Source organism: Microplitis mediator, chromosome 11 (genome assembly GCF_029852145.1).
Source record: "Microplitis mediator isolate UGA2020A chromosome 11, iyMicMedi2.1, whole genome shotgun sequence".
Taxonomy (NCBI): Eukaryota; Metazoa; Arthropoda; class Insecta; order Hymenoptera; family Braconidae; genus Microplitis; species Microplitis mediator.
In genome coordinates this window covers 20181434-20196911 of record NC_079979.1, presented here as the reverse complement: position 1 = coordinate 20196911, position 15478 = coordinate 20181434, and positions in this window count along the sequence as shown.

The window sequence follows — 15478 nt, the reverse complement described above, 5'->3', positions numbered from 1 at the left end:
CATTTCTGTGAGTCACCCCGTGAGAATCGCCTACTTTATGGCATGAATATTATTTTAAACTCGACAACACATGAAACTCGAATTTCCATAGTGATTTCGCGATTTTATTCCAAAGTACCAAGATTTCAAAAATAATGGTAAAGTTGTAGGTCTCCCCCATTTGAAATTGACTAAAAAATACATTTCTGTGAGTCACCCCGTGAGAATCGCCTACTTTATGGCATGAATATTATTTTAAACTCGACAACACATGAAACTCGAATTTCCATAGTGATTTCGCGATTTTATTCCAAAGTACCAAGATTTCAAAAATAATGGTAAAGTTGTAGGTCTCCCCCATTTGAAATTGACTAAAAAATACATTTCTGTGAGTCACCCCGTGAGAATCGCCTACTTTATGGCATGAATATTATTTTAAACTCGACAACACATGAAACTCGAATTTCCATAGTGATTTCGCGATTTTATTCCAAAGTACAAAGAATTCAAAAATAATGGTAAAGTTGTAGGTCTCCCTCGTTTGGAATTGACTAAAAAATACATTTCTGTGAGTCACCCCGTGAGAATCGCCTACTTTAAGGCATGAATATTATTTTAAACTCGACAACACATGAAACTTGAATTTCCATAGTGATTTCGCGATTTTATTCCAAAGTACAAAGAATTCAAAAATAATGGTAAAGTTGTAGGTCTCCCTCGTTTGGAATTGACTAAAAAATACATTTCTGTGAGTCACCCCGTGAGAATCGCCTACTTTATGGCATGAATATTATTTTAAACTCGACAACACATGAAACTCGAATTTCCATAGTGATTTCGCGATTTTATTCCAAAGTACCAAGATTTCAAAAATAATGGTAAAGTTGTAGGTCTCCCCCATTTGAAATTGACTAAAAAATACATTTCTGTGAGTCACCCCGTGAGAATCGCCTACTTTATGGCATGAATATTATTTTAAACTCGACAACACATAAAACTTGAATTTCCATAGTGATTTCGCGATTTTATTCCAAAGTACAAAGAATTCAAAAATAATGGTAAAGTTGTAGGTCTCCCTCATTTGGAATTGACTAAAAAATACATTTCTCCCGGGAAAAAATGATTTTGCCTAATTATATATAATTATATATGATTATATATGGAATATATATAATTATATATGGTATTATATATACTTATATATGGTTATATATAGGCCTATATATAAGTATATATAGCCTTATATATAATTAGACCTAATTATACCGGGAAAAAAATGATTTTGCCTGATTATATATAGAATATATATGGTTATATATAGACCTATATATAAGTATATATAGTCTTATATATAATTAGACCTAATTATACCGGGAAAAAAATGATTTTGCCTAATTATATATGATTATATATAGAATATATATGGTTATATATAGACCTATATATAAGTATATATAGCCTTATATATAATTAGACCTAATTATACCGGGAAAAAAATGATTTTGCCTAATTATATATGATTATATATAGAATATATATGGTTATATATAGACCTATATATAAGTATATATAGCCTTATATATAATTAGATCTAATTATATCCCGGGACAAAATGATTTTGCCTAATTATATATGATTGTATATGGAATATATATAATAGTATATACCCATATATAGTTGTACATTAGACCGGTTCAAAAAAATCGACAATTTTTTTTTTATCAAAACCCGCAGTGAAATATCTTCCTAGTCATAAAAAAAGAAGCCTGTGAAAACGGGAGCTCTTCATATCAATTTTGAATGGTCGCTCATCGTAAATTTCTATTTTACGTTTAAATAACATGAAAAAAAAACTTTTTTAGTTTGGAATTTTTCACCTCAGCAATGGCTCATTGTACGAATAAGCCCAGCATATATTTTTGTAGTGAATTAAACGCTCTACAAAAAAAGTCTCTCATGATTCTTTGACAAATCCATCTGTTCAAAAGTTATTGGAGCTCGAAGTCAAGTGAGAGTAAATTTTGAGATCTTTTTACTTTTCCGGCAAAACTACCATACTTATTATAAAATGTCATAAAATAATTTTTGTAGACAATTTTATTTTCTACAAATTATCATTGATAAATTTTTTTCAAATTCTGCACTGTTTTCTAATTATTTCCATTTTAATGCTAAGCTCCTAAAAAAATAGTGTTCTGATCGATTTTAAGAGCTTGGCATTGAAATGGAAATAACTAGAAAACAATGCAGAATTTGAAAAAAATTTATCAATGATAATTTGTAGAAAATAAAATTTTCTACAAAAATTATTTCAAGACATTTTATAATAAATATGATAGTTTTGCCGGAAAAGTAAAAAGATCTCAAAATTTACTCTTACTTGACTTCGAGCTCCAATAACTTTTGAACAGATGGATTTGTCAAAAAATCATAAGAGACTTTTTTTGTAGAGCGTTAAATTCCCTACAAAAATATATGCTGGGCTTATTCGTACAATGAGCCATTGCTGAGGTGAAAAATTCCGAAACTAAAAAAGTTTTTTTTTCCATGTTATTTAAACGTAAAATAGAAATTTACGATGAGCGACCTTTTAAAATTGATATTAAGAGCTCCCGTTTTCACAGGCTTCTTTTCATATGACTATGAAGATATTTCACTGCGGGTTTTGAAAAAAAAAAAATAGTCGATTTTTTTGAACCGGTCTATTGTACATGGGTCTATATATGATTAGATCTGATTAGACCTGACCTATATAGACCCATATATAGTAATTTTTATTATATTTTAGATCTTTAAATCTATATATAATCAAATATAAATTAATTATTTATATATATATATATATATATATATATATATATATATATATATATATATATATATATATATAAGTTAATATTTTATTTATAGAATATATTTAATATTTAGTTTTTCTTATTTAATATATTAGATGCTCTATGGTCTTTATTGATATTTCATAATCAGTACTCGTTTAATGCATTATAGTTTTAGGTGTATATTTACAGAAATAATAATTACAATTTTACTATAAATTATAATTTTAAAATATTTACGAAGCGTTACATTATATTTTTCAGTCTGTTAAAAAAGTAATAAACTTATGTATAATTAAACGTATAATTAAAAAAAAAACTTCCCTCTGGATACTTCAATATTAATCGTACATGAACATACGTAATTGTATATAAATTACACATAATCATATATATGATGAAACCCGCCTAATTTTCGGATCTAATTATATATAAAATATGATATATATGTATTATACATAATCATATCTAATTATATATGAGTATATATAACTTATATATGATTATATATAATTAGACCTGGCCAATTTTCAGATCTAATTATATATAACGTATTATATATAATCATATATAACCTATATATAATTATATATAAATTATATATAATTAGACCTGGCCAATTTTTAGATCTAATTATATATAAGGTCTTATATATAATTATATATAATTAGGCAAAATCATTTTTTCCCGGGCTGTGAGTCACCCCGTGAGAATCGCCTACTTTAAGGCATGAATATTATTTTAAACTCGACAACACATGAAACTTGAATTTCCATAGTGATTTCGCGATTTTATTCCAAAGTACAAAGAATTCAAAAATAATGGTAAAGTTGTAGGTCTCCCTCGTTCGGAATTGACTAAAAAATACATTTCTGTGAGTCACCCCGTGAGAATCGCCTACTTTATGGCATGAATATTATTTTAAACTCGACAACACATAAAACTTGAATTTCCATAGTGATTTCGCGATTTTATTCCAAAGTACAAAGAATTCAAAAATAATGGTAAAGTTGTAGGTCTCCCTCGTTTGGAATTGACTAAAAAATACATTTCTGTGAGTCACCCCGTGAGAATCGCCTACTTTATGGCATGAATATTATTTTAAACTCGACAACACATAAAACTTGAATTTCCATAGTGATTTCGCGATTTTATTCCAAAGTACAAAGAATTCAAAAATAATGGTAAAGTTGTAGGTCTCCCCCATTTGAAATTGACTAAAAAATACATTTCTCCCGGGAAAAAATGATTTTGCCTAATTATATATAATTATATATGATTATATATGGAATATATATAATTATATATGGTATTATATATACTTATATATGGTTATATATAGGCCTATATATAAGTATATATAGCCTTATATATAATTAGACCTAATTATACCGGGAAAAAAATGATTTTGCCTGATTATATATAGAATATATATGGTTATATATAGACCTATATATAAGTATATATAGTCTTATATATAATTAGACCTAATTATACCGGGAAAAAAATGATTTTGCCTAATTATATATGATTATATATAGAATATATATGGTTATATATAGACCTATATATAAGTATATATAGCCTTATATATAATTAGACCTAATTATACCGGGAAAAAAATGATTTTGCCTAATTATATATGATTATATATAGAATATATATGGTTATATATAGACCTATATATAAGTATATATAGCCTTATATATAATTAGATCTAATTATATCCCGGGACAAAATGATTTTGCCTAATTATATATGATTGTATATGGAATATATATAATAGTATATACCCATATATAGTTGTACATGGGTCTATATATGATTAGATCTGATTAGACCTGACCTATATAGACCCATATATAGTAATTTTTATTATATTTTAGATCTTTAAATCTATATATAATCAAATATAAATTAATTATTTATATATATATATATATATATATATATATATATATATATATATATATATATATATATAAGTTAATATTTTATTTATAGAATATATTTAATATTTAGTTTTTCTTATTTAATATATTAGATGCTCTATGGTCTTTATTGATATTTCATAATCAGTACTCGTTTAATGCATTATAGTTTTAGGTGTATATTTACAGAAATAATAATTACAATTTTACTATAAATTATAATTTTAAAATATTTACGAAGCGTTACATTATATTTTTCAGTCTGTTAAAAAAGTAATAAACTTATGTATAATTAAACGTATAATTAAAAAAAAAACTTCCCTCTGGATACTTCAATATTAATCGTACATGAACATACGTAATTGTATATAAATTACACATAATCATATATATGATGAAACCCGCCTAATTTTCGGATCTAATTATATATAAAATATGATATATATGTATTATACATAATCATATCTAATTATATATGAGTATATATAACTTATATATGATTATATATAATTAGACCTGGCCAATTTTCAGATCTAATTATATATAACGTATTATATATAATCATATATAACCTATATATAATTATATATAAATTATATATAATTAGACCTGGCCAATTTTTAGATCTAATTATATATAAGGTCTTATATATAATTATATATAATTAGGCAAAATCATTTTTTCCCGGGCTGTGAGTCACCCCGTGAGAATCGCCTACTTTAAGGCATGAATATTATTTTAAACTCGACAACACATGAAACTTGAATTTCCATAGTGATTTCGCGATTTTATTCCAAAGTACAAAGAATTCAAAAATAATGGTAAAGTTGTAGGTCTCCCTCGTTCGGAATTGACTAAAAAATACATTTCTGTGAGTCACCCCGTGAGAATCGCCTACTTTAAGGCATGAATATTATTTTAAACTCGACAACACATGAAACTTGAATTTCCATAGTGATTTCGCGATTTTATTCCAAAGTACAAAGAATTCAAAAATAATGGTAAAGTTGTAGGTCTCCCTCATTTGGAATTGACTAAAAAATACATTTCTGTGAGTCACCCCGTGAGAATCGCCTACTTTAAGGCATGAATATTATTTTAAACTCGACAACACATAAAACTTGAATTTCCATAGTGATTTCGCGATTTTATTCCAAAGTACAAAGAATTCAAAAATAATGGTAAAGTTGTAGGTCTCCCTCGTTCGGAATTGACTAAAAAATACATTTCTGTGAGTCACCCCGTGAGAATCGCCTACTTTATGGCATGAATATTATTTTAAACTCGACAACACATAAAACTTGAATTTCCATAGTGATTTCGCGATTTTATTCCAAAGTACAAAGAATTCAAAAATAATGGTAAAGTTGTAGGTCTCCCTCATTTGGAATTGACTAAAAAATACATTTCTGTGAGTCACCCCGTGAGAATCGCCTACTTTAAGGCATGAATATTATTTTAAACTCGACAACACATGAAACTTGAATTTCCATAGTGATTTCGCGATTTTATTCCAAAGTACAAAGAATTCAAAAATAATGGTAAAGTTGTAGGTCTCCCCCATTTGGAATTGACTAAAAAATACATTTCTGTGAGTCACCCCGTGAGAATCGCCTACTTTATGGCATGAATATTATTTTAAACTCGACAACACATAAAACTTGAATTTCCATAGTGATTTCGCGATTTTATTCCAAAGTACAAAGAATTCAAAAATAATGGTAAAGTTGTAGGTCTCCCCCATTTGAAATTGACTAAAAAATACATTTCTGTGAGTCACCCCGTGAGAATCGCCTACTTTATGGCATGAATATTATTTTAAACTCGACAACACATAAAACTTGAATTTCCATAGTGATTTCGCGATTTTATTCCAAAGTACCAAGATTTCAAAAATAATGGTAAAGTTGTAGGTCTCCCCCATTTGAAATTGACTAAAAAATACATTTCTGTGAGTCACCCCGTGAGAATCGCCTACTTTATGGCATGAATATTATTTTAAACTCGACAACACATAAAACTTGAATTTCCATAGTGATTTCGCGATTTTATTCCAAAGTACAAAGAATTCAAAAATAATGGTAAAGTTGTAGGTCTCCCTCATTTGGAATTGACTAAAAAATACATTTCTGTGAGTCACCCCGTGAGAATCGCCTACTTTAAGGCATGAATATTATTTTAAACTCGACAACACATGAAACTTGAATTTCCATAGTGATTTCGCGATTTTATTCCAAAGTACAAAGAATTCAAAAATAATGGTAAAGTTGTAGGTCTCCCCCATTTGGAATTGACTAAAAAATACATTTCTGTGAGTCACCCCGTGAGAATCGCCTACTTTATGGCATGAATATTATTTTAAACTCGACAACACATAAAACTTGAATTTCCATAGTGATTTCGCGATTTTATTCCAAAGTACAAAGAATTCAAAAATAATGGTAAAGTTGTAGGTCTCCCCCATTTGAAATTGACTAAAAAATACATTTCTGTGAGTCACCCCGTGAGAATCGCCTACTTTATGGCATGAATATTATTTTAAACTCGACAACACATAAAACTTGAATTTCCATAGTGATTTCGCGATTTTATTCCAAAGTACCAAGATTTCAAAAATAATGGTAAAGTTGTAGGTCTCCCCCATTTGAAATTGACTAAAAAATACATTTCTGTGAGTCACCCCGTGAGAATCGCCTACTTTATGGCATGAATATTATTTTAAACTCGACAACACATAAAACTTGAATTTCCATAGTGATTTCGCGATTTTATTCCAAAGTACAAAGAATTCAAAAATAATGGTAAAGTTGTAGGTCTCCCCCATTTGAAATTGACTAAAAAATACATTTCTGTGAGTCACCCCGTGAGAATCGCCTACTTTATGGCATGAATATTATTTTAAACTCGACAACACATAAAACTTGAATTTCCATAGTGATTTCGCGATTTTATTCCAAAGTACAAAGAATTCAAAAATAATGGTAAAGTTGTAGGTCTCCCTCGTTTGGAATTGACTAAAAAATACATTTCTGTGAGTCACCCCGTGAGAATCGCCTACTTTATGGCATGAATATTATTTTAAACTCGACAACACATAAAACTTGAATTTCCATAGTGATTTCGCGATTTTATTCCAAAGTACAAAGAATTCAAAAATAATGGTAAAGTTGTAGGTCTCCCTCGTTTGGAATTGACTAAAAAATACATTTCTGTGAGTCACCCCGTGAGAATCGCCTACTTTATGGCATGAATATTATTTTAAACTCGACAACACATAAAACTTGAATTTCCATAGTGATTTCGCGATTTTATTCCAAAGTACCAAGATTTCAAAAATAATGGTAAAGTTGTAGGTCTCCCCCATTTGAAATTGACTAAAAAATACATTTCTGTGAGTCACCCCGTGAGAATCGCCTACTTTATGGCATGAATATTATTTTAAACTCGACAACACATAAAACTTGAATTTCCATAGTGATTTCGCGATTTTATTCCAAAGTACAAAGAATTCAAAAATAATGGTAAAGTTGTAGGTCTCCCCCATTTGAAATTGACTAAAAAATACATTTCTGTGAGTCACCCCGTGAGAATCGCCTACTTTATGGCATGAATATTATTTTAAACTCGACAACACATAAAACTTGAATTTCCATAGTGATTTCGCGATTTTATTCCAAAGTACCAAGATTTCAAAAATAATGGTAAAGTTGTAGGTCTCCCCCATTTGAAATTGACTAAAAAATACATTTCTGTGAGTCACCCCGTGAGAATCGCCTACTTTATGGCATGAATATTATTTTAAACTCGACAACACATAAAACTTGAATTTCCATAGTGATTTCGCGATTTTATTCCAAAGTACAAAGAATTCAAAAATAATGGTAAAGTTGTAGGTCTCCCCCATTTGAAATTGACTACAAAATACATTTCTGTGAGTCACCCCGTGAGAATCGCCTACTTTAAGGCATGAATATTATTTTAAACTCGACAACACATGAAACTTGAATTACCATAGTGATTTCGCGATTTTATTCCAAAGTACAAAGAATTCAAAAATAATGGTAAAGTTGTAGGTCTCCCTCATTTGGAATTGACTAAAAAATACATTTCTGTGAGTCACCCCGTGAGAATCGCCTACTTTATGGCATGAATATTATTTTAAACTCGACAACACATGAAACTTGAATTTCCATAGTGATTTCGCGATTTTATTCCAAAGTACAAAGAATTCAAAAATAATGGTAAAGTTGTAGGTCTCCCTCGTTTGGAATTGACTAAAAAATACATTTCTGTGAGTCACCCCGTGAGAATCGCCTACTTTATGGCATGAATATTATTTTAAACTCGACAACACATGAAACTCGAATTTCCATAGTGATTTCGCGATTTTATTCCAAAGTACAAAGAATTCAAAAATAATGGTAAAGTTGTAGGTCTCCCTCATTTGGAATTGACTAAAAAATACATTTCTGTGAGTCACCCCGTGAGAATCGCCTACTTTATGGCATGAATATTATTTTAAACTCGACAACACATAAAACTTGAATTTCCATAGTGATTTCGCGATTTTATTCCAAAGTACAAAGAATTCAAAAATAATGGTAAAGTTGTAGGTCTCCCTCATTTGGAATTGACTAAAAAATACATTTCTGTGAGTCACCCCGTGAGAATCGCCTACTTTAAGGCATGAATGTTATTTTAAACTCGACAACACATGAAACTCGAATTTCCATAGTGATTTCGCGATTTTATTCCAAAGTACAAAGAATTCAAAAATAATGGTAAAGTTGTAGGTCTCCCTCATTTGGAATTGACTAAAAAATACATTTCTGTGAGTCACCCCGTGAGAATCGCCTACTTTAAGGCATGAATATTATTTTAAACTCGACAACACATGAAACTTGAATTTCCATAGTGATTTCGCGATTTTATTCCAAAGTACAAAGAATTCAAAAATAATGGTAAAGTTGTAGGTCTCCCTCGTTTGGAATTGACTAAAAAATACATTTCTGTGAGTCACCCCGTGAGAATCGCCTACTTTATGGCATGAATATTATTTTAAACTCGACAACACATGAAACTCGAATTTCCATAGTGATTTCGCGATTTTATTCCAAAGTACCAAGATTTCAAAAATAATGGTAAAGTTGTAGGTCTCCCCCATTTGAAATTGACTAAAAAATACATTTCTGTGAGTCACCCCGTGAGAATCGCCTACTTTATGGCATGAATATTATTTTAAACTCGACAACACATGAAACTCGAATTTCCATAGTGATTTCGCGATTTTATTCCAAAGTACAAAGAATTCAAAAATAATGGTAAAGTTGTAGGTCTCCCCCATTTGAAATTGACTAAAAAATACATTTCTGTGAGTCACCCCGTGAGAATCGCCTACTTTATGGCATGAATATTATTTTAAACTCGACAACACATAAAACTTGAATTTCCATAGTGATTTCGCGATTTTATTCCAAAGTACAAAGAATTCAAAAATAATGGTAAAGTTGTAGGTCTCCCCCATTTGAAATTGACTAAAAAATACATTTCTGTGAGTCACCCCGTGAGAATCGCCTACTTTATGGCATGAATATTATTTTAAACTCGACAACACATGAAACTTGAATTTCCATAGTGATTTCGCGATTTTATTCCAAAGTACAAAGAATTCAAAAATAATGGTAAAGTTGTAGGTCTCCCTCATTTGGAATTGACTAAAAAATACATTTCTGTGAGTCACCCCGTGAGAATCGCCTACTTTAAGGCATGAATATTATTTTAAACTCGACAACACATGAAACTTGAATTTCCATAGTGATTTCGCGATTTTATTCCAAAGTACAAAGAATTCAAAAATAATGGTAAAGTTGTAGGTCTCCCTCATTTGGAATTGACTAAAAAATACATTTCTGTGAGTCACCCCGTGAGAATCGCCTACTTTAAGGCATGAATATTATTTTAAACTCGACAACACATGAAACTTGAATTTCCATAGTGATTTCGCGATTTTATTCCAAAGTACAAAGAATTCAAAAATAATGGTAAAGTTGTAGGTCTCCCTCGTTTGGAATTGACTAAAAAATACATTTCTGTGAGTCACCCCGTGAGAATCGCCTACTTTATGGCATGAATATTATTTTAAACTCGACAACACATGAAACTCGAATTTCCATAGTGATTTCGCGATTTTATTCCAAAGTACCAAGATTTCAAAAATAATGGTAAAGTTGTAGGTCTCCCCCATTTGAAATTGACTAAAAAATACATTTCTGTGAGTCACCCCGTGAGAATCGCCTACTTTATGGCATGAATATTATTTTAAACTCGACAACACATGAAACTCGAATTTCCATAGTGATTTCGCGATTTTATTCCAAAGTACAAAGAATTCAAAAATAATGGTAAAGTTGTAGGTCTCACCCATTTGGAATTGACTAAAAAATACATTTCTGTGAGTCACCCCGTGAGAATCGCCTACTTTATGGCATGAATATTATTTTAAACTCGACAACACATGAAACTCGAATTTCCATAGTGATTTCGCGATTTTATTCCAAAGTACAAAGAATTCAAAAATAATGGTAAAGTTGTAGGTCTCCCCCATTTGGAATTGACTAAAAAATACATTTCTGTGAGTCACCCCGTGAGAATCGCCTACTTTAAGGCATGAATATTATTTTAAACTCGACAACACATGAAACTTGAATTTCCATAGTGATTTCGCGATTTTATTCCAAAGTACAAAGAGTTCAAAAATAATGGTAAAGTTGTAGGTCTCCCTCATTTGGAATTGACTAAAAAATACATTTCTGTGAGTCACCCCGTGAGAATCGCCTACTTTATGGCATGAATATTATTTTAAACTCGACAACACATGAAACTCGAATTTCCATAGTGATTTCGCGATTTTATTCCAAAGTACCAAGATTTCAAAAATAATGGTAAAGTTGTAGGTCTCCCCCATTTGAAATTGACTAAAAAATACATTTCTGTGAGTCACCCCGTGAGAATCGCCTACTTTAAGGCATGAATATTATTTTAAACTCGACAACACATGAAACTTGAATTTCCATAGTGATTTCGCGATTTTATTCCAAAGTACAAAGAGTTCAAAAATAATGGTAAAGTTGTAGGTCTCCCTCATTTGGAATTGACTAAAAAATACATTTCTGTGAGTCACCCCGTGAGAATCGCCTACTTTAAGGCATGAATATTATTTTAAACTCGACAACACATGAAACTTGAATTTCCATAGTGATTTCGCGATTTTATTCCAAAGTACAAAGAGTTCAAAAATAATGGTAAAGTTGTAGGTCTCCCTCATTTGGAATTGACTAAAAAATACATTTCTGTGAGTCACCCCGTGAGAATCGCCTACTTTAAGGCATGAATATTATTTTAAACTCGACAACACATGAAACTTGAATTTCCATAGTGATTTCGCGATTTTATTCCAAAGTACAAAGAGTTCAAAAATAATGGTGAAGTTGTAGGTCTCCCCCATTTGGAATTGACTAAAAAATACATTTCTGTGAGTCACCCCGTGAGAATCGCCTACTTTATGGCATGAATATTATTTTAAACTCGACAACACATGAAACTTGAATTTCCATAGTGATTTCGCGATTTTATTCCAAAGTACAAAGAGTTCAAAAATAATGGTGAAGTTGTAGGTCTCCCCCATTTGGAATTGACTAAAAAATACATTTCTGTGAGTCACCCCGTGAGAATCGCCTACTTTAAGGCATGAATATTATTTTAAACTCGACAACACATGAAACTTGAATTTCCATAGTGATTTCGCGATTTTATTCCAAAGTACAAAGAATTCAAAAATAATGGTAAAGTTGTAGGTCTCCCTCGATTGGAATTGACTAAAAAATACATTTCTGTGAGTCACCCCGTGAGAATCGCCTACTTTATGGCATGAATATTATTTTAAACTCGACAACACATGAAACTTGAATTTCCATAGTGATTTCGCGATTTTATTCCAAAGTACAAAGAGTTCAAAAATAATGGTGAAGTTGTAGGTCTCCCTCATTTGGAATTGACTAAAAAATACATTTCTGTGAGTCACCCCGTGAGAATCGCCTACTTTAAGGCATGAATATTATTTTAAACTCGACAACACATGAAACTTGAATTTCCATAGTGATTTCGCGATTTTATTCCAAAGTACAAAGAATTCAAAAATAATGGTAAAGTTGTAGGTCTCCCTCATTTGGAATTGACTAAAAAATACATTTCTGTGAGTCACCCCGTGAGAATCGCCTACTTTAAGGCATGAATATTATTTTAAACTCGACAACACATGAAACTTGAATTTCCATAGTGATTTCGCGATTTTATTCCAAAGTACAAAGAATTCAAAAATAATGGTAAAGTTGTAGGTCTCCCTCATTTGGAATTGACTAAAAAATACATTTCTGTGAGTCACCCCGTGAGAATCGCCTACTTTAAGGCATGAATATTATTTTAAACTCGACAACACATGAAACTTGAATTTCCATAGTGATTTCGCGATTTTATTCCAAAGTACAAAGAATTCAAAAATAATGGTAAAGTTGTAGGTCTCCCCCATTTGGAATTGACTAAAAAATACATTTCTGTGAGTCACCCCGTGAGAATCGCCTACCTTAAGGCATGAATATTATTTTAAACTCGACAACACATGAAACTTGAATTTCCATAGTGATTTCGCGATTTTATTCCAAAGTACAAAGAATTCAAAAATAATGGTAAAGTTGTAGGTCTCCCCCATTTGGAATTGACTAAAAAATACATTTCTGTGAGTCACCCCGTGAGAATCGCCTACTTTATGGCATGAATATTATTTTCAACTCGACAACACATAAAACTTGAATTTCCATAGTGATTTCGCGATTTTATTCCAAAGTACAAAGAATTCAAAAATAATGGTAAAGTTGTAGGTCTCCCCCATTTGGAATTGACTAAAAAATACATTTCTGTGAGTCACCCCGTGAGAATCGCCTACTTTATGGCATGAATATTATTTTAAACTCGACAACACATAAAACTTGAATTTCCATAGTGATTTCGCGATTTTATTCCAAAGTACAAAGAATTCAAAAATAATGGTAAAGTTGTAGGTCTCCCCCATTTGAAATTGACTAAAAAATACATTTCTGTGAGTCACCCCGTGAGAATCGCCTACTTTAAGGCATGAATATTATTTTAAACTCGACAACACATGAAACTTGAATTTCCATAGTGATTTCGCGATTTTATTCCAAAGTACAAAGAGTTCAAAAATAATGGTGAAGTTGTAGGTCTCCCTCATTTGGAATTGACTAAAAAATACATTTCTGTGAGTCACCCCGTGAGAATCGCCTACTTTATGGCATGAATATTATTTTAAACTCGACAACACATGAAACTTGAATTTCCATAGTGATTTCGCGATTTTATTCCAAAGTACAAAGAGTTCAAAAATAATGGTGAAGTTGTAGGTCTCCCCCATTTGGAATTGACTAAAAAATACATTTCTGTGAGTCACCCCGTGAGAATCGCCTACTTTAAGGCATGAATATTATTTTAAACTCGACAACACATGAAACTTGAATTTCCATAGTGATTTCGCGATTTTATTCCAAAGTACAAAGAATTCAAAAATAATGGTAAAGTTGTAGGTCTCCCCCATTTGGAATTGACTAAAAAATACATTTCTGTGAGTCACCCCGTGAGAATCGCCTACTTTATGGCATGAATATTATTTTAAACTCGACAACACATAAAACTTGAATTTCCATAGTGATTTCGCGATTTTATTCCAAAGTACAAAGAATTCAAAAATAATGGTAAAGTTGTAGGTCTCCCCCATTTGAAATTGACTAAAAAATACATTTCTGTGAGTCACCCCGTGAGAATCGCCTACTTTATGGCATGAATATTATTTTAAACTCGACAACACATGAAACTTGAATTTCCATAGTGATTTCGCGATTTTATTCCAAAGTACAAAGAGTTCAAAAATAATGGTGAAGTTGTAGGTCTCCCCCATTTGGAATTGACTAAAAAATACATTTCTGTGAGTCACCCCGTGAGAATCGCCTACTTTAAGGCATGAATATTATTTTAAACTCGACAACACATGAAACTTGAATTTCCATAGTGATTTCGCGATTTTATTCCAAAGTACAAAGAATTCAAAAATAATGGTAAAGTTGTAGGTCTCCCCCATTTGGAATTGACTAAAAAATACATTTCTGTGAGTCACCCCGTGAGAATCGCCTACTTTATGGCATGAATATTATTTTAAACTCGACAACACATAAAACTTGAATTTCCATAGTGATTTCGCGATTTTATTCCAAAGTACAAAGAATTCAAAAATAATGGTAAAGTTGTAGGTCTCCCCCATTTGAAATTGACTAAAAAATACATTTCTGTGAGTCACCCCGTGAGAATCGCCTACTTTAAGGCATGAATATTATTTTAAACTCGACAACACATGAAACTTGAATTTCCATAGTGATTTCGCGATTTTATTCCAAAGTACAAAGAGTTCAAAAATAATGGTGAAGTTGTAGGTCTCCCTCATTTGGAATTGACTAAAAAATACATTTCTGTGAGTCACCCCGTGAGAATCGCCTACTTTATGGCATGAATATTATTTTAAACTCGACAACACATGAAACTTGAATTTCCATAGTGATTTCGCGATTTTATTCCAAAGTACAAAGAGTTCAAAAATAATGGTGAAGTTGTAGG